The sequence below is a fragment of the Artemia sp. Qi Xiang Cuo genome, chromosome 17 (assembly GCF_049724085.1).
Source record: "Artemia sp. Qi Xiang Cuo chromosome 17, ASM4972408v1, whole genome shotgun sequence".
NCBI lineage: Eukaryota > Metazoa > Arthropoda > Branchiopoda > Anostraca > Artemiidae > Artemia > Artemia sp. Qi Xiang Cuo.
In genome coordinates, this window is record NC_142810.1 from 45,141,834 (window position 1) to 45,168,251 (window position 26,418).

Sequence of the window (26,418 nt, forward strand, 5' to 3'; positions counted from 1 at the left end):
GACTGGCCCACAATCGGCTGTTTTTGACTTGTTTAATTCTCCATGAATTGATTCAAGCAATAAGAAGTTGCTGAGCATGTCAAAGCAAAAGTAACTCATTAAATACCTTCCTTGAAAAAGACTATTAGAAATATTCTGCCATTTTTCAACCTGGATGCCTCTATCCAAGTGGTCAAGAGTGCCAAACCTGGGCCATCCCGGCACTGGTTCAGTTGTCTCTGCCTTATGTTTGGGCACCAGACAAAAGGAAAAGAAAAGTAACCAGGGGAACATTAAAGCTTGTTTTTTGGCTATAAAATTAAGAAAGAATATGGTCAGCAGAAAAAACTATAAAATGAATTTCATTAAGGTTTAAAAAAAAAATAAAGAGTATTAATTTCAAATTATATGTTGACCAAAAGTAAGCTGCTCTGCTAATCTTGGTGTTCTACCTTTCAGTGGTGGCAGTTTTATTTCAACTTCTGTCTTTAAGACACTATTTATCTCATCAGTTAGCACAAAGTCTCTTGCTCCAGTCTTCTTCCAAAAGAGGACCTTAAGTTCTTCAGTTGCTACTTTTGATAATGATAACATCTTGAACAGAATTCCCTTTCTTACTCTTCAGCTCAATCAGAATGTAATCACCAGCCTTGACTTTCTCAGTGTCAAATTAGAAGTTGCTGGTAGGGGGCTTGTCTTCAATGTCTATGCTGGGGTCTGAAGAGTTGTTGTATAAAGGATCATCTACATCAGAATTGTCACTCTAACTGTAACTCTTGTTGCCAGAGACACGCCTTTTGCTTTTTGGTCTTTTCACCTGTCTGACTTTCTTCTGTTCCAGGACTAGGGCTTTTTGGCAGATACAGCTTTTATCCTAGCAGTAATGCATTCTTTCATAGGGGTGTCAGTGATCACTTCTGAGTTTTTCATATTTTTTTCCTGATGATTTTTTGGGTTTCAGTTGATTGATAAAATGCTGCAAGTGCAGCAAAGAATGAGAGGCAATCATCTAGCCAGAAGTATTTTCTGAGCTGATCATGATAGTTCCTGGTAAAGATCCCCTGAGTAAAATTTCCAGACACTGTTTTTGTGGGGAAATAAGTAGAGGAGGGACTGTGTTCCCAACACATTAACACTAGCACAAATCATGGTCAACTGACCTCTTTCTGCTGACGTGACCTTCCCTACCTACTTCTGGCCTTGCTCTGCAATGATTTTACCAGGCTAGTGGATTTTTTCAGACCTGATTTGTCAAAACTTCCAATGTCTTGTGGAATGAAAGATCTTAAGCCAAACTGGCCAGCCATGAGATTTTTCTCTTTGTTGGTTTAATGTCTTGTGGTCTGAACATGTGTTTATATAGGCCTCAATCCAGGTTGTTAAAAAAAGCTCCTACACTGTGACAGTTGAAAGCAGTTGTCTGTCATAGGCTTGTACTTATTGGCATTCTTACTGATAGAGTTTTAAGTCAATCCATAAAACCATGGTACCAATCTTTACCTGTAATTCCTCCACTGTTTCCACTACCTTTGCAGTTCCATTATCTGGTACTTTTATTCTCTTAATAATGGCATAAGTGTATGCAAATTTACATGCTTCTAGGGGAATACAGTCGAAAGCATATCAGTTATCATTTTCAAGTAAGTTTTTTAGTCTTTTTGCTTGTTCCTCTGTAAATATTGATCATGGGGTGTAACAGGGTGTAAGGAAATTCAGGTCCAGACTTTTTAGAGGGATATTCAGCTTCTCAACTTTTTTTTATGTTGTATTGCAGCATTCCTCTAGGGACACCCATGGTACACCTCTAGGGACATTCCAGAGAATTCAACTGATTTCTTGTAGAATAAGACAGAAAAACCGGCTATTTTATTTTCTTCTGGATCACAGCCACCTTTCTTTCTTTTCTCTTCTGTTTTCTTTTATTCATTTTATCTTGAATGAAATTTAACAGAAAAAAAAGAACTTCAGTTCACCTACTGTTCTGACAGGATTAAACAATGCCAGAAATAACACAGTTGGGTATTAAGCTTGCCTTCAACCTTTAAATATGCTGTTTACACAGCTTTTCAAGCATAGCCCACTTTTGGACACCTTGGTATGGCATGCCAAATTTACCCTGGGTATTGTGGCCAAACATGGGTGTTCATTATCCCACAGGATGGAAAAATACTAACAGCAAACTGGTGAAGATGGCATGTCTTGGAAGCTGCCAAAAACAGGCAAATAATAGGAGAATACAATGTGAGTTTACAATGCAAGTTTTCTAGTATTTGTAATTAGGTGTAGGATTTCAGACAAAATTGAACAAAATTCCAGAGTTAATCACCATAAAAACTGATCCAATCTGAAATTTTTTGTAAAAGTATTAATTAAGGTCAGACTTTTTAAAAAAATACACTGCAATCTGTCAGAGCATTTATAATCCACCAGAAGCCCCATAGGATTTTGTATTGAAACTGTTTGCTTTGGCTAGACGTGGGCTGGTCTCCCCTATACCAATTTTAATATTTAATTTTGCCCAACTGTAAACTTTTGAGTTGAATTCTTAGAAGAAGCTGTTATCAAACCATAATGTGATTTGTGTCAAATTCCTTTTGTGGTGTTTATGTTTTCTGAAAATTGGAAGTAGGATAGTGAGTCTCTTATGTTATACTGTTGCAGGAAAAGTAGAACATGGAAAATGTTAAAGGCCGAGTTTTAGTGAAATATAGAATGACTAGTTTCTAAAGACCTATATTCAAAGGACCTTGGGAAGTATTAGTAAGATCCCTCCCCCCTCCATCACAGACGCGGCTGCCCCCCCCCTACACAAGATGCTGCCTACGCCCATGGCTGCTTGCCTTATATGAGTGGTTGATTTGTTCAATTGCCTGCCTTATATGAGTGGTTGATTTGTTCAATTGTCAACAACTTAATGAAAACTAGAAGTATTTCTGAAAATAATTTGTGACAGAAATGAATATCATATTTTGATTCAGGATGAGATTCTGATAGTAATGGTGAGTTTTTTTAGCTATTAAATTGTCTGTTAATATAATGGTAATCAGTTCTATGAAAAGAGTAAAGTATTAGGGTTGAAGTCATTGCTGGGCCATGGGGTTCAGGTGACTCAAAGCACTTTATTAGAGCATCTTCAAACTTCCCACATAAACAAATTTTTATTCCTGAATTCAATTAGAGACAAAACTGTAAAATTATTAATTTCAAAATGTGTTTTTGTTCTAGCAGGCTTTTGGTAAATTTTTACCAAATCATATTATTGACTTATGAATAAAGTGAATATACCACTTGATGCCTTTTTTATGCTCTTTATGAATATAATAATCAATTTTATTGGAAATGAATTTTAGCCCCCACCCCCATATATACCAATTCAGGGTATTTATTTGCATATTAGAGGGGTGGGAGGAAAGTTTAATCTTACCTCTCATTTACATCAGAAATAAAATTTACCCCCGCCCCCTAGTGTGCAAATATATAGCCTGAATTGCTGTAAATAGGGGTGGGGGTAAAAGTCATTTCCAATAAAAATCATTATTATATTTGGAAAGAGCATAAAAAAAGACATTGAGTGGTATGTTTACTTTATTCATAAGTCAATAATATTATTTGGTAAAAATTTACTAGGCTTTCTTCTGAAAAGATCCAGTTGTAACTTTACTTGGTATAAATTTAAGACCAGTCCTTGTCATAAGGAGGAGACATGTTAAGAAAAAAAATTCTTACTTCATAATATGCATATTAATCCTATCTAACATATTTTCCAGGGGGAGAACTTTTATCCTCAATTCTTTCCTTCTTTTTCCAACTTTGCAAAAAAAAATTATAAAAAAAGCCATAGGGTGAATCAGGGAAAGTCTGACAGTGGGGTAAGTCTGACACCAATCTTCAATTTGTCCATGGTCCATTTTATCTGTGGGAGGCTTTCATACTTTCTTCCATATTAGTAGCAGTAGGCAACAGTGCCATCAACTTCCAGCAGAGTTAGCATGCCTTCTGTTCAGAAAGTTTTGAAGTTTTTTGGATGGCGTTTTTTTAGGAACACAGGTAACTAACTTTACTTTAACTTATGCAGGTTATAAAGTAAGAGAGATAAAGAATTTTTTTCATTTCTTAGAAACTAGAAGACCAGGAGCATCTTCCTGATTTTTTAAAACAAGCTAATGTTATTAGTTGAATAGATAAGAAGGGTGTTGGTCTCACCCCTGAAAAAGCCCATATGGGAAAAGTCCAACATGTTGGACTTTCCCCAAAAGTTTGGCTGGGGTGTCAGACTAACCTCATGTTACCAAAGATTGCTATTTTAAACGGTATAATAGATTCTAAGCTTTAGGTAATAAGGGTTGACTGTAACTGTCCTTAGATGGCTCTACTAACTTAGTGGAATGTAGTGTTGTGTTGATCATTCATCTATTGCAGTTCTGTGCCTACTTTTGTTTATCTTTCTCCCTTGTCATAGTTTTTCCATCTTAACCTTTACTTGTGACCTGCCGTGGAAAAAGTGGGGTAGCAAAGTAGAACTACAATTTGACAGTTATCAAATTTGTTGGCAGATTTTGTCTGAAAAAACCCTTCTCACATATAAAAATAATTTTTACTCAAAGAAAAGCTGTCAAAACATAAGTTGTGTTCCGCCGTGCAAAAAGTGGGGTAGCATAGAAGCAATGCTACTTGACAGTTTTTATGGCCTAGTAAAATTTTTTGGCAGATTTTTTCAAAAAAATACCAGTGCTTCCACTACCTCTGAATTTTTGGAGATTTCCCCCAAAGTCTGTCTTCTCAAAACTGGTTCCCCAAAAATCCCATTTCATTCAAGGTTGATGTCCCTAGTGATTGATTTATCACTGATGACAATCCACCCCTTGTAACTATAACTTTCACTCGACATGGCATAACTTTTTCACTACTTTCAAAAGTTTATGTCTCAATTATTTACTACACATCAAAACCAGACATAGATCATTAAATTACTGATCTTTCTTCCTATTCTAGTAAAAGTATACTCACCTTTTTATAGTTGTAGTATTGTGATCAGTGAGTATTAAGCATGCAGTTGGGTATGCGTTATTTTTATAATACCAATATCATTGGAGTGTACAACTCAATCCATGAACTATCAGCAGTAAGCTATGTACAGAATACTTAAGACTTTGAATACTGTACACCACTAGCAGTATTAGAGTAAATATGATACATTAATTTAATATGATTAAATATGATTCAGAAAACTATTGATATTTCTAACTGCAAGCTATACTAAGTTACATTTGTTATATTTCTGCAAATTTTACCTATAGAAATACTTTTTCCTCAAAGAAAAACTGTAAACACAGATTGTGCTGCTAAAGTGTTGGCAGCTTTTGGAATTCTGCTACTGGCAGTTTTGGAACTTTTGCACACCTGCTTGTGAAAGGTTTTCAAATAAATTCATCAATTCATTCATAATTTCCCTTCAAATAAATTCATTCATAATTCCTTTGTCTTTTCTAGATGCCTAGAAATTATGTTTAGAAAACACAACGTGGGGTTAGAGGAACATAAGATGCAACTCAGCTACAAAACGTGCTAGCAGATATATCTTCAAAGAGAATGTCTATGCTACAGGCTTCCAAAGTGTTTCAGATACTGCACACTACCTTGCTTGATCATCTTATGAAGAAGACACAAGTCAAAAAACCAGTTTGTTGTGAAGGGATGAGCCAAGAAATTCCTGCTGAAATAGAAAAGGATATGGCTCAGGGTCTCTGAATACTTGAAAAATGGGACATAGGTCTCAGCAAGCAGGAATTTCTTGACCAAGTCCAAGACTATCTCATCAAGAACAAAGTTCAAACAAGACTTAAGGAAAACCAACCTGGTCATGACTGGTGGGTGGGGTTCAAGTGCCAAACAAAATTTCACTAAAGAAACCAGAAAGGTTAGAAAACAAAAGACTTTTGCAGCAATCTGACCCCTTCCTAATGTATGGTTTTTATGAGCTGTTGCATGAAACTGCCAGGGCGATGGATATTCTTGACTAGCCCCAGTGCTGGTTCAATTTGGACAAGACATCTTTCTGCAGGGATCTTGGCAACACAAAAGTTGCTGGAGCCAAAGGCTCATCAGCCACTTGTAGAACAGGTGGTAATGAACGTGAAAATACAACTGTCTTGGCTTGTATCAGTGCAAATGGAGAAAAACTCCCACCTCTAATAGTTTTCTCTGCAAAGAATACCTGGACCTCATGGATACCTGTAGACGGAGCATACCCTCGTACATCTTACTCATCTACTAAGAAAGGGTGGATGATGTCTGATCTCTTTACAAACTGGTTTGAATTCTAATTTCTTCCTCGTGTAAAGGGAAAGGCACTCCTCATCTTAGATGAACATGGCTCACATCTTTCTCTTGCTCTTGTCAAACTTGCAAACAAAAATAACCTGACAATTCTGAAGCTACCTCTACGTGCAACCCACATGCTTCAACCTCTCTGTAAAGTGGTTTTCAAGGGAATGAAAGTGTCTTATGATCAGAATCTTGTGAAATGGCAGAGGGAGCACCCTGGCAACATTTTGTCAAAGAAGGATTTTGTATGTCTCTTATCAAAGGTATTGGATACCTATCTCACTCCTAGTCTGATCGAAAAGTCATTCAAAGCAATTGGAATCTTTGATCTGAGTGTTCAAATGAGAGTAAACCCATCTGTAATTGACCAGATCAAGTTTGAACCTACCAAGTTGAGATGCTATGCACAAATGAAAAAGGAACAAGAGGAATAGGCAGGCATATCTAAAGTCACAACTACCATCAACACTGAACTAGAAAAAATTACCTTTTCTGTTACCTTTAGTCCAAGGAAGTTGTTTGGCAACCAATCAAAAACTTTTGAAGAGATTCTTCTTGACTCAATCAAGTGGCCTGACCCACAATCAGTTTCAGGAATAGAAAACCAGAAGAAAATTGCAAGAGAGGCAGAAGTGATAACATCAAAAGAACATCTAGAGGTGCTTCAGAGGGAAGAGAATCTGAAAGCAAAAGGCAAAGGGAAGAAGAAAAGTTCAGATGGGAAGGGTGTGAATGAAAAAAAACAACAAATTCTTCCTAAGAGGGATACAAATTGAGATTTGAGTGATATCAAATCAGACATCAGTCTTGAACTTGGCTCTGATGAGGATGATCAGAGTATTCAAGATACTACTCAAGAAAGTGACAGTTATGTCAAGGAGACACCCAATAAGCAAAAGATTGTTCCCAAGCTAAATGAGTACAATGCCAGGAATGACAAACAAGGTTGGTACATAGGAAGAGTTCTAGACTTTCCTGACAAGGGAAAAGTTAAGCCCAAGTTTCTTCACTGCTTGAGCCTTGCCACCTAATTTTTCAATAGGCCAAAGAAAGACAATATTGATACTGTGGATGACAAATACATTTTTGCAGGACCAGTAAACTTAGTGGGAACCGCCAGGTTATTGTACTGTACAAGGCAGTTACTGGCAAGAATCAGTAAATCTTTGTTTTATGCCCATACATGTGAGCTACAACATATACGAGTCCCTTTTTGTATCTGAAGTCAAACCATTATTTGTGTGATATGTTTTTCTTTTTTAAAATACAAGGAATCATTTACATCAGTGATTTGTGCACCTCAGCTAAGATACTTGTAATGTTTATCTGTTGGGTAAGTCCAACACTGTCAGAGTTACCCCACAGCAGCAGAAAAAAGTATGGTCTGGTGCAAGTCAGTTTGACATAAAAATTGTTTGCTTATGGACTTATAGTGATTCCTCAATGCCCTTAAAGATGGTGATGTCATATTATTTTTGACATATTGTTGAAAAAGGCTATTAGGGTATGTTGCACATCCCCCAAAGCTGGGGTAAGTCCAACATAGCAGACTGCACCAACTTTGAGACCTGGTGATGGGTTACAAGTACAGTATATGGGAAAATTAGAAAGTGAATTATGTGGGAAACTGATGTAAAAAAAAGGTTGATAGAAGATGATATGAGATACTCCTAAAAAAAAATCTTGAGAGTCAATTTAACAGGAAAAAACATGTTAAGGTGTCGGACTTTCCCTGATTCATCCTACTTCTGATAAATGTTTTCTCTGCTTTCAAATTTGTGCTCAATGATATGCCATGTTATAAATGTTATTTATAGATGGCGTTCATCTGGCCATTTTTAATTTTGTAGATTGCATTCCATTACTTATCAGATTACTTGTCCACTTATCCCAGGTGTAATAGAATCCAGTCTACAAAATTACAATCAGCCAGGAAGAGCAACATATATAAAAAACATTTATAGGATGGCATATTATGCATCACATATTTGAAAACAGAGAAAACATTTATCCAAAGCATCATTTTTTTCATAATTTTTTCTTTCAAAGTTGGAAAAAAAGGAAAGAAGTAAGGATAAATGTTCTCCCCCTGCAAAATATGTTAACTAGAATTGTGATTTATATTATGAAATAAGAATTATTTTCTTAACATGTCTCCTTAAGATCAGGACTGGTCCTAAATTTATACCTTTACTTTCACTTGCCCTGGCTTTGTTAGTTAACTCATTGTAAAATAAGGAATTTAGTGGTACTTTTTTACTTTCATTAGGTAAATTTAGAGATATTTCAATTACTGAGCTACAAATTAGGTAAACAAATCTCTTGATGTTTTTTTTTTGTTCTTTTAAATATATTAATGGCTTTTCTTAGAAATTCAGTTTGTAGCCCTGATTGGTCCTTTAAGATGAGACATGTTGGTACTCCTGTAATACATATGCTCTTTTATATACTGCAATGGAAACCAGTCACAAAAAACGCGTTTTTAATGGGATAATTCAAGACACCGCTATTGAGTAATACAATGTATAGCATGGTTTTCATTGCATATACAATATTTAAACTGTTGTTTTTTTGGGGTATAGGGGGAGGGGGAAGATACCTAGGTTAGGTTACATAATAATTTATGCTATGCTTTACCCCCCCCCCCCTCCCTCCCCCCTAATGTGCAAATATATAGCCCAAATTTGTTTCTCAACTATTATATTTTCATCCTTTTTTTATTTTATTCCATTAGCATTAACCAAACTAGCAGTATATAAAACAGTACGTTTGGTACAGGAGTACCAACATTTTTATCTATAGACATTATTTTTGGGTACAAGAAAGAATTAGAAATAAAATTCTTACTTTGTACCATGCAAAATAACTGTAGTTAACACATTTTGAATACACCACCACAATATTTTATCACTCCTTTCCCTAATAGGCAAATATATGGCCCAAATTAAATATTTGCCACGTGCTGTCTGGTTTTTGATTTTGTCACAGTCAATGGAATTTACTGGTAGATGGGTTATAAAAAAACTACACTTATGGCTTTGAGTAAACAGGAGATTTAAAAATTTTGGTACTAGCCTAGATAGCTACCTCCACATAAAGAAAACAATCGTACTTCATGAGAAGCAGAATAATCATAGTAAACACATTTGTTGCATGCAGCTAACCATTATCTTCACTTCCTTCTGTGTTTTACACTTTTTCTACCAAATTTTGGAAAAAAAAAGCATGGATTCAATGAGCATTTTTATGTTTTCAAACTTATTTGGAACAAATGGGATCTATAGAATTTGTTTATAGATACCACTGTATACAAAACCGAGTGTCATCAGTACAAATTGCACACCATCAATGTCATTTTAATTGTTTTACATAGCAAATATTAAAAGAAAACTTGTGAGAAGTTAGGTCAGATTATGAAGATGGTATTTGGGTGTTTGTTTGAGAACATTTTTCTAAACAGAACAAAAACTTAGTGAAATGACACAAAAAATTCAAATATTTGGTAGAAAAAGTGTAAAACAATTAAAGAAGGGAAGATAAAGGTTAGCTCAATACAAAGTGTGTTAAAAATGATCATTCTGCATATTATGAAGTAAGAACTGTTTTCTGAACATCCTTCCTTATGAGGAGCTAGTTATTTAGGCAATCACCTATATTTCAAATAACAAAATTTTATTTATTAACCCTTTAATATGTTAATATGTTTCTTTAGAAGAAATCCTGTCTCATTTTATTACCCAGTAAACTTTACCTTTGCCCCTTCACCTTGGCCCCCCCCCCCCCCTTATTAGACAAATGTATCTATGTTCAATAAATTTTTCATATGCTGTCTTCATTCTTCCCACTGGTTGTTGCTGTTGTTTTGTGTGTTTTTTTCTGTTAAATCAATATTAAAGAAATGAGAATAGGAACAGGTGAAAGTCTCAAAAACAAAACTATTAACACCATCTAATATTTGGCAACACTTGGCTTTCTTTCTGTGTAGTAATAAGAATAATTAATGTAATTAGCTTAATTGCTTAAATTAGGGTAGTAATAACTTCTGATCTCAGTTCCTTACAGAAAGACAATTACACTGCTTGAAAAAATACAAAGTTTCACCAAATACTAGATTGTGTTTGTAAAAGTTGCTTCCAATCTTTTATTATGACCCAAACACCTATAATGTAAAACACACAGTAAGCAAGCAAAGTAAAGCGCATGGGGTAGCATTAACACTTGAAAGGGGTAGAGCACATGCAGGCTAGTTGGGTAATACTATATCTTCCTTCTTCTCAATTAAACAGTCTATAGGGGGGGGGGCAAAACATGGTCTAAATCACTCATAAATTCATCTTTCTAACAGGTTTCACTGTTCTGCTGTAGCCTGTTTGATGAGCTCTTGTGGTAGGAGTTTCAGACTGGTATTTTGGGCTAGGCTGGAGAATGATGGTTGAGGAAATTGGCTTTGTCACTGTATTATAACATGGGGACGTTTGTTTTGGAGCGCATGGCTCAGATGGGTGGGAGGAGTGACGTGTTGGTGTTATGGCAGGAGACAAAGGACTTGATTTGGGGGTAGAGGTGACCCTATCCAGGGCAATTTGTACCTCCTTTTCCACTGTTCCTTTTTCCACTGATTCATTGGAACCTGGATTACTACTCCTTGGGCACTGTGCTGCTGATGTCACTAGGTATTGAGAGATAGGGCCAGGATATATGAATCTGGTTTCTTCTTAGCAAGGACCCAGTCACTGTTCTTATGAAGTATGACATTGGGTTTTCACTGCATAACACAACTTCTGCTTTGGTCCATTCACCACTTTCTTATAAAAACCTTATCCCCTGTGGAGAGTTTTGGCAGTTCTTTTTTTTCTTGTCATAATAGGACTTTTGTTGCACCTGGTGTTTTATTTGGTTTTCTGTGAATATCTTTTGGGGAACAGTTTTTTTTTCAGATGTTGGTAAGAGCAAGGCAGCACTGATCAAGGTTGACGGCTCATTAACAGCTTTGCAGGGGAAGCCTACCCATCTACCAGTATGTTCCAGTACTCAAGAATACCAATGTAAGGATTGATTCCACTCTCAAGGAATTTCGAAAGGATTCTCTTACATGTTTGGACTGTTTCCCTATAAGCCTTTTCGACCTTCGGTACATGGGACTTGGCGTCTTATGCTCTGTTCCCTATGATTCTGTGAAAACTTTCATTTCACATGATGATAGCCGGAGCCCATTGTCTGATGTCATCAACTGCATCAAATGCCATGATAGGCAAATTGGGCCTTTACCTTCTGAATGATTTTCCCTGAAGTTGTGCATGGTAGCTTATCTATTTTAAAATAGCAGCTGTGATAGTTGGCAGTTATCAGGTATTGTTGCTTGTTCCACTTAAACAAGTCAATTGCTATATGCTGCCATGGTAGGATAGAAATGCTGGCATTGGCCAGGGGTTCTTTTATGTGGTTTGGGGCAAACTTTGCACAGATTTTCCATATTTTGAATATAATTTCCAATATCAAGATTCATGCCAGGTCAATACACAAGCATGCAAGCTCTCTGTTTTGTTTTCTCCATACCTAAATGGGCTGTATGGGGCTGTGCCAAAATGTTCTTTTTGAGACATGATGGAATGATGATTCAGGGCCCCTTGAACACCAGTCCATCAACAGCTGCTAGTTTGTATTGAATATTCCAGAACAATTGATGTCAACAAGACAGAGATTTCAAGAACTTGCCCAGCCTTCTGTGAGTATAGCTCCTAGTTGGAAAAGCTGGGGGTCTGATTTTGTCTTTTCCTTGATTTCTCAGATTTTAGTGGTGCGGACAAACAGACAGTTTTTTATGATGTGTACAAAGACTTTAATTTCGGCATGCAACTCCTCATTGATGTTGGGCAGGTGGAGACAAGACAAAGCATCAGCTACAGGGAATTCAGGACTGGGTGAGTAGCAAACTTAGAGATTACATGGCTGAATTTGAATCATGAGTCTTTGTATCCTGGCAGGTACATTTTGGAGTGGCTTCAAGAGTATTGTTTCTATTTAATGATGGTCTGTTGTCACATTACCTTTTTTGCCATGGATAAAATGGTGAAAATGTTTACATCCATAAATGATTGCATATAGTTCTTTTTCAAGCTGTGAGTATTTTTGCCCTGTTTTGTTCAGTGCTCTGGATCCATAAATAAATATGTTGTCATTTGCTGATATCTTGATATCTCTGCTCCAATGCCATGTTTTGAGGCATCCACTTTTGATTTGATGGTCCTGCAGCTGTGATAAAAAAAAATGCTAATCTGGACACAATTGAATGCTTTACGTCCATGATGCATTCACATTGCAGTTCTTGTAGAGCAAAAGACTTTTGTTTTAGCAGGTCTCTGAGGGGTTGTTGTTTGATGATAGGTCAGGAATGTACCGGGAAAGAAAATTCAACATTCCAACCTGTGTTTGCAGCTGCTCCTTAGTTTCAATTTTGGGCATATCATTAATGGCTTGGAGCTTCTCAGGGTCTGGCTTGATGCCATCTTTGCTGATCACATGACCAAAATAGCAAACCTTTTCCAGACCAAACTGACACTTGCTTTTGTTGAATTTTATACCAGACTTCCTGGCTTGCTTCAGGACTTCTTCAAGCCTGTCATCGTGTTCTTTTTTAATTCTTCCATCGATTAGGAGATCATCAACTAGAATGCACAGCTCTTGAAGGCCCTCAAATGTATGTTCCATTCTTTACTGGAACTCATCTTGTGCTGATATCAACCCCAAAAGGAAACCTTTTCCAGGGATTATCTGCCATAGACTACGCTAAATGTTGTCAGGTATGAAGCCTTTTCAGACAGTTGAAGTATCCAGTAGCCTGAACGTGCGTCTAGCTTAGTGAAGTAAACAGCTCCATCCTGGTTACTAAGAGCATCATCAAAGGTTGGGATTGGATAATAGGGTTGTTTAATTGCTTCGTTTAGGTCAACTGGGTCAATGCACAACCATACACTTTCATTTTTCGAAAGGATTCTCTTGCATGTTTGGACTGTTTCTCTATAAGCCTGTTCGACCTTGGGTTCATGGGACTTGGCGTCTTATGCTCTGTTCCCTATGATTCTGTGAAAACTTTCATTTCACATGATGATAGCCGGAGCCCATTGTCTGATGTCATCAACTGCATATGCCATGATGGGCAAATCGGGCCTTGAGCTTCAGAATGATTTTCCCTGAAGTCCTGCATGGTAGCTTATCTATTTTAAATAACAGCTGTGATAGTTGTCAGTTATCAGGTATTGTTGCTCGTTCCACTTAAACAAGTCAATTGCTATATGCTGCCATGGTAGGATAGAAATGCTGGCGTTGGTTAGGGTTTTTTTATGTGGTTTGGGGCAAACTTTGCACAGATTTTCCATATTTTGAATATAATTTCCAATATCAAGATTCATGCCAGGTCAATACACAAGCATGCAAGCTCTCTGTTTTGTTTTCTCCATACCTAAATGGGCTGTATGGAGCTGTGCCAAATGTTCTTTCGGCGAAGTAATGGAATGATGATTCAGGGCCCCTTGAACACCAGTCCATCAACAGCTGCTAGTTTGTATTGAATATTCCAGAACAATTGATGTCAACAAGACAGAGATTTCAAGAGGTTGCCCAGCCTTCCTTGAGTATAGCTCCTAGTTGGACAAGCTGGGGGTCTGATTTTGTCTTTTCCTTGATTTCTCAGATTTTAGTGGTGCGGACGAACAGACAGTTTTTTATAGTGTGTACAAAGACTTCAATATTGGCTTGCAACTCCTCATTGATGTTGGGCAGGTGGAGACAAGACAAAGCATCAGCTACAGGGAATTCAGGACTGGGAGAGTAGCAAACTGAGAGATTACATGGCTGAATTTGAATCATGAGTCTTTGTATCCTGGCAGGTACATTTTGGAGTGGCTTCAAGAGTATTGTTTCTATTGAATGATGGTCTGTTGTCACATTACCTTTTCTGCCATAGATAAAATGGTGAAAATGTTTACATCCATAAATGATTGCATATAGTTCTTTTTCAAGTTGTGAATATTTTTGCCCTGTTTTGTTCAATGCTCTGGATGCATAAATAAATATGTTGTCATTTGCTGATATCTTGATATCTCTGCTCCAAGGCCATGTTTTGAGGCATCCACTTTTGATTTGATGGTCCTACAGCTGTGATAAAAAAAATGCTAATCTAGACACAATTGAATGCCTTATCTCCATGATGTATTCATATTGCAGCTCTTGTAGAGCAAAAGACTCTTGTTTTAGCAGGTCTCTGAGGGGTTGTTGTTTGATGATAGGTCAGAAATGTACATGGAAAGAAAATTCAACATTCCAACTTGTGTTTGCAGCTGCTCCTTAGTTTTAGGTTTGGGCATATCATTAATAGCTTGGAGCTTCTCAGGGTCTGGCTTGATGCCATCTTTGCTGATCACATGACCAAAATAGCAAACCTTTTCCCGACCAAACTGACACTTGCTTTTGTTGAATTTTATACCAGACTTCCTGGCTTGCTTCAGGACTTCTTAAAGTCTGTCATCGTGTTTTTTTAGTTCTTCTATAGATTAAGAGATCATCAACTAGAATGCACAGTTCTTGGAGGCCTTCAAATGCATGTTCCATTCTTTGCTGGAACTCATCTTGTGCTGATATCAACCCCAAAAGGAAACCTTTTCCAGGGAATATCTGCCATAGACTGTGCTAAATGTTGTCAGGTATGAAGCCTTTTCAGACAGTTGAAGTATACAGTAGCCTGAACGTGTGTTTAGCTTAGTGAAGTAAACAGCTCCATCCTGGTTACTAAGAGCATCATCAAAGGTTGGGATTGGATAATAGGGTTGTTTAATTGCTTTGTCTAGGTCAACTGGGTCAATGCACAACCATACACTTTCATTTTTCTTTTTGAACAAGACTATAGTATTAACCCAGTATTAACCTCAGTTGGTTGGCTGACTTTCTCAATTATTTCTAGCTCTTCAAGGCGGGCTAGCCTGTCCTTGAGCTTGTCTCTCATTGATATGGGTACCTTTCTTGCAAGATGTACTATAGGGGTGGCATGTTCTTTCAAATGTATTTCACACTCCTGTAATTTTTCCAAACCCTTCAAAAACGTCATTACAACTTTGTGGTGTGCTTGGATTATCTTGCTGCTTCTGCATCTCAACATTGAGGATGAATTTCACCAAATTTAAATCTTTGCCTGATTTCAGCCCAATAATGGGAGTGGTTCTGGATGCCACTACATAGAATGTCTGGAGTTAAATTTGTCCTTGTTGGTAGCTGCAGTGCAGTTCACAAGTTCCAAGTGAAGGTATCTGGAAATCACAGTAACTTTTGAGTCTATGTCTGGTTGTCTGTAATCCTGCCTTTGAGGATAGCATATCCAAGTAATGCTTAGGGTTTAAGTTTGCTGGGGCACCAGTATCAACCTTATAATCCACCTTTATCTGTCCATTAATGGTTATGGTTGCATAGGCTTCATCCTTGCTGTTATCTTGGTTGACTGCATAGAGATATAAGTCTGATTGTTCATTTGAATTAGAGTTAGATGGGTGCTCTTTACCTGCTTCATACGCACTATGGCAGTCTTCAACAGCATTCACTGTTTTGCTTTTGCAAACCCTGGCAAAATGGTTGACTTTATGTTTTGGGCAAAACTTCCCTTTTGCAGTGCAGACATGATGTTTATTTAATTACCCACCACAAAAATAGCATTCTGTATTTTTGGCAACCAGCTTTTTCCAGTTTTTGATACAGAGTCAATTTTTTGCTCTATTTCTTGTTTCTCTTCGAATGTTTTTAGTTGCGCTAAGGTTGTTTCATATGTTTGTCACATTGTTTTGGCCCTTTCAAGAGTTAGTTGACCACCTTCTGCTAACAATCTCTCACCGATTTTTGTATTATTTACACCACAGAAAATCTTGTCTTGAATCATTTCACTCTCCTCAGTGTGTCTGCTAGCTTTGACATGAATCTTATTTTTGGTAATGAATCTGTCCACACTTTCTGTTTCCAGTTGTTCTCTTCTCTTAAACACATATTGTGAGAAAACTTTGTTGAGTTTTGTTGCAGCATAATCTTGAAACTTCTAAATATCTACTGCTATTTTATCCACTTCAGCAACTGGCATATCAAACGTTTTGAATATTTCACTTCCTCTATCTCCATCCTAGATAATGAGATAAGCATGTTCACTTTTTCAGACTTCCTTGCTAAAGGACCATGGAACATAAGTGTAGCATGGTCTATGAATTTTCTCCACTCATTGTCCAAATTGTGTGCATCCCAATTGATTGAAGGCTGTCAGACATCCATTTTTAGATTTTTACTTCTGACACCATGTAAAAGTTGATTTCAATCTTTTATTATGACCCTAGCCCCTATAATATAAAACACAATAAGCAAGCAAAGGAAAGCACATGGGGTAGCATTAACGCTTACAAGGGGGAAAGCTCATGTGGGCTAGGCAGGTAATACTGCAGTGTTAATAGTTCTTTTCTTTTGTTGATACTAACACCAGTTCCCACCCTTATGATATATGCATACTCTTTGATTCAGGCTATAGAAACTTCATTGAATATCTTTATAGTTTGAGCTGTATGTTCGTTTCTTAGTTCATCTAAAAGGGTTGGGGTAAAGTTTATTAATACATTTGAAGGAAGTATATCAGTTTGTGTTTTATATTTATAAAACACAACTTACAACAATAATAAACATGTACAATTACATCAACTCAAAGCACACTTAGCATTCCCCGTTCTTCTTAAAATGTTCTACTTAATACCCGAAGCTGTTCTTGATATACACTCTTTTGTCAACCTGCTTGCACTTAATGTGTTTTGATTTAGTTAAATCCTCCGCTCATCCTTCCCTGAAAGCTTCACCTTAGTTAGTGCGTTTTGATTTAGTTCATTATTCCCCTCATCATTCGAAGAAAGAATGACCTTAGCATCCCTGACCTTTTTGGATACCAAGAGTAAAGTATGCCCCCCTTTTACAAAATCTTTTTTGAGACAATGGTTGAATTGCATAACTTACAATCCTTGTCCTACAGGCTTTTTTTGTTATTCTCAGAGGCATAGATATCTGATAATTAACTGTGCTGATGAAAATTTATGTCTCAATTGTTTATCAGATGTTTTTAGGGAAATAAGCGGCACGCAGTAGGGGGGGGGGTTGCTTTACCTCACTTTTGACACTTGAAATGAGCACTAGAGCTTTTAATTTCCAACCTAATTAGCCCCTTCAAAGTTTTTACTAAAAATGCTTCCTTATGAAGTGCCTTGGTGGAAAATAACATAAACAGCTCTACATTTATGCTAAAATCTACAAATTATAAATCACCACATATGAGTTTTAGACTGTAAGAGATTTATTGTATTTGTTCATGTTTTAGAAATTGGATTCACAGCCTTTTGGCCCTCTTGAATTTGTCTTAAGTTAACACTGGTTAGATATGAGTGCTTAAAAATACCTTTTCAAGATCCAATTGATTTTGCTCCATTTGCTTCCATTTTGGACAATGAGTGAAATTGTTTTTGTTGTGAAGATAGCAAATAAAATGACAACTTGTTAAGCAGGAGCATAAATACATTTCGACTAGATGAGGTACCCATTTATTTTTTAAACATTAAACTGTCAGGACTGTTATTGCAGTAATTTTGTAAGGCTTTTGAGAAAGATCATGATCAAGATGAGATACAAAACATCTTTCTATACCCTAGTTCATGCTACAATATATTCTTAAACTGTCACTCTGCTGTTGCAAACAATTTTCCAAGCTGAAAAAAGCTTGTGTACTGTAATTTTGATTTGATCGAAAATAAAAATTGTTTCAACCTTTTTTTTTTCTTTCTCAAGTAATAGAAAGATGGAAAAAGAATAATATTTTCTTGTCATTTCAAGTGTTGAAGCTTTTGAACCTCTTTGATCTAAAATGTTAGTACAAAATTTGCATAACTTTTCTCCACATCAATCATTATAAGTTTCATTTTTTCTAGGCAGCATTTGCATTTACTAACTGGTGTAAACGAGGAGGACCATATCCAAGTCTTGTTGTTGGTATTCTACATGTAATAAGAGGTTTTAACTCAATTGGAAGAATCTGTTATTCACTCACCTCAAATTTCAAATATGGCTGAACAAGTTACCTTATCTGAAGGATCTGATATTAAAAATGGTAATTTATCTAATTATTTGAAGAATTTTTTTTTCTGTTTGTCCTCTCCTGTGATTATAAGTTGAAAAAAAAGCTACTTTTTAGGCACACCTTGCTTCATCCTTCAGAATCAAATAGACATAACCAGTCAAAGCTTATACATACTGAATCGTTAGGCTTAAATTTGCAAATTTTGAAGACAAATGATCCATTGCGAGAAAAATATTTCCCCCACCCATTCCTGTAGGCAGGCATGATAAAAAAAATTCCTTCCAGAGTTGGTCATTATGAGTCATTCACAATTAGTGTCCATCCTAATAGTTTCAAACTGTATTAGCAATAAAAGAAGAAAAATAAGCAAAAATAATTTTGTGCCTGTAAATATAGAATACAAGCTGGTTATATTAGCAACAGTACAACAGGTATCACCTACCATTGGTCATCACTTTTGTTGACTTCACTGCTAGTTTTTACTCCCTTGTCAGAGAAGAACAATTGAGAACTATGGCTGAAGATGAAATGCTACAGCACCTTATTGACATACTTCCAAGGGGATGAATAGATACAGAGACCTATGTCCTCATCTCGGAAAGTGACCCTCCCAAGTCAACAGTTAAGTATGGTGTCAAGCAGGAATGTCCCTGGTTCCCCACATTGTTCAACTTTGTAATAGACAGGATAATGAATAATGCCTTGAGAAATCCCAATGGAGTTGTCTTTGGTCAAATTCATGGTTTTCTGAAAAGTGGCTATGGACCAGACAAGAGATCAAGAGCAAGAACCAAAGTCAGAGTCTATATAGCAAGCGTGCGAGCTGTAGGTCTTCGAGAAATGGCTGCTCAAGGCTGAAAAGGCTAGAACTCCAGGCCTTTTCGATCTCTGCTGCCTTTGCTTCTTACTCCCAATCAACAAATGGTCTAGAATTTCCAATAGCAAAGTGAGAAGCTGCAGCGGCCAGTCTGAAGGGCTATCCATTATCATCAAAAGGCATCACCTCAAGCTTCTCAGTCACACGTTGTGTTGGCCCAAAGGTAAAATATTGAGATGTCCTCTTTTGCAGGGTAGTACCCTCCTGTTGACAACATTTTGTTAGAAAGAAGAAAAATCTTCGGCAAAAATTCAAAGAGGACTGTGGAGAGGCTTCCAGAGACACGGTAGGAGATTGACAAGGAATAGCTGAAGATTGGTGTGGAAGCTGCAACCAACGGATCAATATGGTCGTCGGAAGCAATTCCAAAACCCATTGGTGCCAGGCAGGACAGTTTTTTGTCTGGTTTCCACTGAAAGAAGGTAAGCAAGTGAAAATATAGTCAGAAAATGCAGGGGAAAATGGGCTGATTGATACTTAAGCAGATGTAAAAAAGAAGTTTACAATACACCCTTATCACTATACCTATACAAAATGCGCAAATGTATTACCTTAAATTACCTTAAATTTCAGCTTGGAGCGAAATTAAGGATTTTCATCCTTGTAATGCTCCATTATGACTTCAATGGGTTTGAGGTTGAGGACTAAATTTTGGTTGAGGACTCAGCAGCTTCCCAGTCGTACAGGAACTCTTTCTGTAGCCATTCTTTGTCCAAATTTTTCTTGAAATTACCTGTTGAATCAGCAGCCACTGTATTTTCAGAGAGTAGATTCTACAAGTTTGTTATTTGTCGGCTGAAAAAATGGCTTCTTTCTCGGACTAAGGAGCGTTGCTTGAAGATCTTTTTGGAATAACCTCGAGTGACAGAATGTTCTGGGGGAGGGGTAAGGAGACAAGGGAGAACATTTTTGGAAATAATTTTGTGGGTCATTATCATGTCACCACGTTTCCTCCTGTATGCAAGAGTAGGAAGTTTCAAGTGACGTAAACGCTCTTTATATGGCATTTGTTTAAGGCCTTCAACCATTTTGGTTGCTCTTTGTTGAGCTCTATTTAGAATTTCTTTGTCCTTCTTGAAATAGGGTGATGCCAGGGATATTCCAACCTCTAGGCGCGGGCGAATTAGTGCCTTGTAGAGCTTCATAAACATGCTTGGGCATCTGCTAGAGATAGTTCTTTTGATCATTCTGAGAGATTGGAGGGCAGACGATGATACAGATTTTGCATGGGTGCTGAACTTCGGTTTCTTCAGAGACTGCAGAAAGGCGGTTACCTTGGAGATGGCATTGCTGATGTGTGTAATGATTACCAAAGTGGATTACATGGCATTTGTCAATATTGAACGAGAGGATCCATGTATCAGCCCAAGTCCCAAGAATTTCAAGGTCATTTTGAATAGATTGCTAGTCAGAGGTTGTGGCTGCTTTACCAACAAGTTTTGAATCATCAGCATAAAGAGTGAGGAGGTTTGAGAGGAGATTGGGTGCATCATTTATATATCAGTTGAAGAGACTTGGCCCAAGAATGGTCCCATTGGGAACGCTACTTAAAACAGTTGTAGACAAGGAGCAATGAGGGACACCTCGAGAGTCACGAACTCTTACAACTTGAGTTCGTTCTGAAAGAAAACTCTGTATCCACTGGACAATAACGTCATCAACAGCTGCTGCTTTTAGTTTGGTTATGAGGAAATAATGGCAAACCCTGTCAAATGCTTTTGAGAGGTCCAGGAGCACCATGTCGACAGGTACATCATTATCCAATAATGATGTAACAAACTCGTATGTGTGTATGAGATTAGTGTCAACAAATCTTAAAGATCTGAAGCCATGTTGATTGGAAGTGAGGATGTTGTTAGTTTCCAAGTGCTGAATTAGAGCTCTATTAAAAAATCTCTCAAGCACCTTTACAACTGCAGAAGTGATGCTAATAGGAGGGTAATTTTCTGCATTATCTTTGGGGCCTTTTTTGTGGATTGGTGTTGTATAGGACTTTTTCTAATCTGACGGTAGTTCTCCATGTTGTAGGGACAGCTGGAAGAGGTCACACAAGGGAGAACTGAGAACAATTCGGCATTCCTTAAGAAGCCTTGGGTGTATTCCATCTGATCCTTTGGATTTATTAACATCAAGTTTTTCCAGACTATTTAAGACCATATCTTTGGTAATTGATAGTTTTGGCATTGGATGACATATTAAGTTTGATGGTGCTCCAGGAATATTTGAACAAGGTTGAATGGTGAAGGCAGAGGCAAACTGGGTATTTAATATATTGGCCTTATCTATTGGCGATGAGTGGGTTATGCCATTATGTCTGAGGCCAGGAATGATGTGACGGTTTGGAATTTTGGCAGAAACATGTCTCCAAAAAGATTTGGGGTTTGTCTTGATATCTGTGGCACGCTTTTCCTCATTTTGAGACTTCAATTCCTTAACTACATTAGAGGCAAGATTCCGAGCCTTTGCATACCTTATCCAATTTTCCTAAGATTTCTCCTTGTTGTACCTTTTCCAGGCTCTGGCTTTCCTGTTGATTGTTCTTTTTGTATCCTTTGTGAGGAATGGATTCGTTTTTGGCTGTTTTCAGTAAATGATACGGGAGTGCTTTTTTTCAATTGATAGGAGGGCTTCTTTAAAATTTGTCCATGATATATTAATATCAGAAATAATTAGTTTTGACCAATTTATTGAGGTTAATCTCTTCTGTATTGCTTGGTAGTCAATTAAAGTTTGAGGACGAAGATTAGGTTGCAGACGTATGTTCAAGGATAGCACAGAGAGGATAACTGAGTGTCGTTGTTGCCGACTGGAGGAATAAATTCATTTCTGATAAGGGAATCTGGATTGCTCAAAATTACGAGATCCAACAAGGAAGGATTCTGGTTGCCACGATGCCTTGTTGGCTTGTCAACCGTTTGGTGAAAAAAGTTATCAGATAAGCAAGACACAAATGGTGAATCTCCATTATTAGATACTACCTGACCAAGACCATCAACCCACTCGATTAACGGGAAGTTGAAATCACCGATAATTATTAAATCAGATGATACTGTAGATGCCATTTCATCAATGATAGTTTTAAGATGTATTTCACAATCATTAAGACAGGGTACACTAGGGCTTTTGTATACACACCCAATACAGATTTTTTTTATTTTCTTGAAGAGTAATATCAAGCCATAAACTTTCTACCCAGGGTACATCGAAAATTAAACGGTTACTAAGACTAACCTGGAAACCTTCCCTGATATAAATACCAACTCCTCTTCTGCAATGTGGTGGCCCAAAATTAGTGAAGCACTGAAAACCAGATATCTGCAACATACTTTCGGTAACAGGTATTGTAGTAAATTTTTGCAGAATCTCCACTAACCCAGCAATATCTGCTTCTTCATCTTTTAAGAGCACTTGGATATTTAGAAGTTTATTTGTAAGAGAATCAACAGTGCTAGAGATGACACGCAGGGTATTATTATTTCGAGGCTTTCGTGATCGGTCGTCCAGAGGCAGAGGTCCCGTAGCTGCGAATGCGTAGCCCGTAGCTTTCATGAAAAGAAAAATTCACTAAATTTATTTTCAGTTGATACGCTAGTATTAACACTTGAAGTTCTACAAAGTGAACAGGATAACTGCAAGAAATCAGGGCTATTTACAGGAGGCAAGGGACAAACTGTTATATCTCCATCGCGGCCGGGTTCAGGGCTGGCTTTGGAACTTTCAAACCGCGATGAGCTGCAACGTTTTTTTGTCACAATTTGGCCTTTGAAACTGATGAGATCTTTTTCACCAGAGTTTATTCGCGTTTTTAGAGTATCTATGAGAGTCTTACGTTTATCACGCTCGGCCTTTGATGCGTCACCGCGAAACTGAATATCTGCACGGAGTTCACGAGAATGGTTAATGGTTTTCCTTTTGATGTCAACACTGGAAACAGAGAAGAGGATAGGTGGTGGGCTTGCATTTACGGACTGTGAGTTTGCAGGGACGGGAAGTCTTTTCACATTTGTAATTTGAATGCCTTCGAGTTTGTAATTTTGGCTGAGGTATGACTGGATATAGAGTTGCTCGTCTGATTGTGACGGGATACCATATGCAACTATGTTTAGAGCTCTACGTTGTCTATCCCGCTTTTCGGCAAAAAGGCGCTGAACCTCACAATTGAGATGTTAGGCAAAATCAGTATATGGCCCGGCAGTTTCTTGTTGCACAAGCGTTTTGACTTCAGCAAGCACATCATAAATCGAGCATTTCTCAGCGACCTGATGTTCAAGAGCTGACATTTGTGTTCTGATTTCATTAATCGATTTTGAAATCTCTTCTTTGAGAGTAATTTCAAGGTTATTTGCTGAAGACTGCACAATATCTTGGATAATGGTTTAGGATGGGATTTTATCAATAGTATCTCTCTTCATACTGTTTATCGTAGCTTCGACGATACTCTCAACACTTGGATACTGGTTAGAACTGCTTGGAGTCATAGGAGAGTGTTTGCAAAATGGACACTTTATGCAAACGTCAACCCGTCGAGAAATTTTTGTGAGCAACATATATTTGGATTCAGGCATGTCCATACAGTCTATGCATATCCACTTTCCGCATCCATCACAGAGAATTGCCAAGGAGTCATCATTTAGGTCTATTTCACATACCAAACATTTATCACACCCTTTTTTGGGGCTAGCGCGAGCTCTTTTCGATCCCCCAGTAGGCGTCGTATCGGTATTACGAGTCGACTGTTTAGGGGGCATTAAATTGGGTGAAATGGAGTCTCTATGGGTTAGTTTGTGTTGGATAGTTTCTGTGATTCAAATCAGCCTTAAATACACGAAAATTCAAAATACAATCACAGAAAATACGCGAAAAAAACGGCTGAGTTGCCACAATCTATAATGTTATGAAATATAGTTGGCAACCGTGCAATTCGCAAATACGTAATTTCAGAAGAAACATATGAAACCGCTGGTAAACAAATAAAGACAAAGGATAAAATTCCCAAGGGAGTTGAAAGAAAAATTAACTTACTTCAAAGTCCTGGTAAATCAAATAAAACTCTTAGAAGGACCACTTAAAATGCCACTCAAGGCTGATATAGTTATAAAATATCACAAAATATGTAGGTAAATGTCTTTATCATATAAATTGGGCATATAATCCCCTTTTTTAATTTCACAAAACCTGTTGTTGTTGAGTTGATTCTATGAACTTAATCTGCGTAGGTTTTTAGAGAGTTTTAGTTGTCTTAATTTCATTTTCACATATTTAAGCAAGTATTGCAAGTTGTATCAAGTTTGGAAGGGATTTTTTTATGGTTACAATACTGCTTCGACCTTATATTGCTTTGAATACAAGCGACAAAGTAAAAAAATTAATGTTCCTAGGTAATGTGATATCAATTTAGTTTTAATAATGATTATGATGAAAGTTTTACTGAACCTAGTCATTTAATATCTGGAAACCATCTCTAATTTTTGGGTCATATTGAAACCTGCTTTCAACAATCTATTTTCTTGATGAATAATGTTCTATCAACTGTTTTCTGGTCTGCCAAATGAAATTTCTTTGATCGTTGTTAAAATGAATGAATAAAATGTTTTTTTTGTTGTTTTTTGTATGTAACATTGGTTTTCTTCTTAAGAATTCATATATGGTTAACAATTCAGAAATGATTCCTCTTGTTGCATAGTTTGTGCTATCTCATGAGTCTCGAATAGCATGTGGAGCATCAATATATATTATCTAGAATTATGTCAGATATCAATTCAGTCAAACCGTGTAAAAGAGTTAAACTAACTCAATATAATATTCAATTCTAAGGAAAATGTTCTTTTATTAAAATATATACATTTTGGTCAAATGTCTTTTTTGTGCTTTTAAAATATAAACTTTTGTTAGATATTGAAGATGTTTTACCCGGTGACGTTTCGGATCAGCTGGACATTCCAGAATCGTTTTTGTTTCCCGTGGTTTCTCTTCTTGAAGATTTTCCGGTGGTTGCTCTTCCTGGCATTTTGGCACCATGTAAAGTCGAACGTGACTCTCAGGAATTTACCTCCCTCTCTGTTGATAATGAAGGTGAGTTATCAATATTTTATCGGTTCAGAATCAAGTGAATTGGTTAAAAAAAAAATAAGAATTTAGCTAGAAAATTGAATTTCTCATCTCGAATTTAAAATCTTTGTTTAAGATTACCAAAGTGAACCCATTTCAAACAAAGAAGAAACTTAGATAAGAAAGGACTGGCCTCCAAGATCAACAGTCAGTTCCAAAAATTGTCTATTATGGGTTGAGTTTTAGCAACATTATCACTATTTATGCTAATTTTTGTTCGTTTTGAGCATAAATTCATTTTTCAGTGCAATTTCTGCTCATCCTTTATGTCGTTTCGTGGGGGGTGGTGATTCCTGTACTTCTGTAGTAATACATTTTTTTTCTCCCATAGTGCTAATGGACAAGATAATTAGATACAATACAATATCTAGGGTCTATGCGTTTACTATTTCTCAATTAAAAATGTATAAAAGAAACACTATGTCCAACACCTAAGATAATGTAGGGAGATTTGTTAATAGGTGATAATTGTTGAGGAGATTAGGTTAGATTAGTTTTTACTGGAGAGAGAGACAATTCGTTCTGTCAAATGAAATTGAGCAACACTTGAACAAAATTTAGCATTCATTCCAGGTTCACTCTTATTTTTAATTTCCACTATCTCTCATTTTATTGGTTTGAATAAAGGCTTTATACTGAGATTGTGAAAATAAATGTTTTAATAAAAGTGATGAACTTTATTTTGTGGCAAGTTTTATGGCTATAATTTTGGTTGAAGAATATAAACATTCACATGTATCTTTACTTCTTGTGTTATGTTTATAAAAAAAATTTTGCATATTTGTTTTTTAGTTTATTCATAAATTTGATTTAGTTAAATTTGTATCAATCATCAAATATTATTAGATTTGGCAAGCCACACATGTTAAATGTTCATAATTTTGTCTTTATGGAACAGCTCCATGAGAGATTCTATGTTTTTATTTTATGTTTATAAAATTTATTTTATGTTTATAAAATTTATTTATTAGAGATGTTTTTATTTTATTTTATAAAA

General features: G+C 36.7%; 1 long non-coding RNA gene across 1 annotated transcript; it reads left to right on the forward strand.

The window, feature by feature from the left end:
* Window positions 1-1,948: 1,948 nt before the first annotated feature.
* Window positions 1,949-25,423, forward strand: LOC148942247 (uncharacterized). The gene is made up of 3 exons (XR_016143158.1): window positions 1,949-2,220; window positions 18,288-18,466; window positions 25,206-25,423. It is a non-coding gene; the product is annotated as an uncharacterized LOC148942247 (long non-coding RNA).
* Window positions 25,424-26,418: the final 995 nt, after the last annotated feature.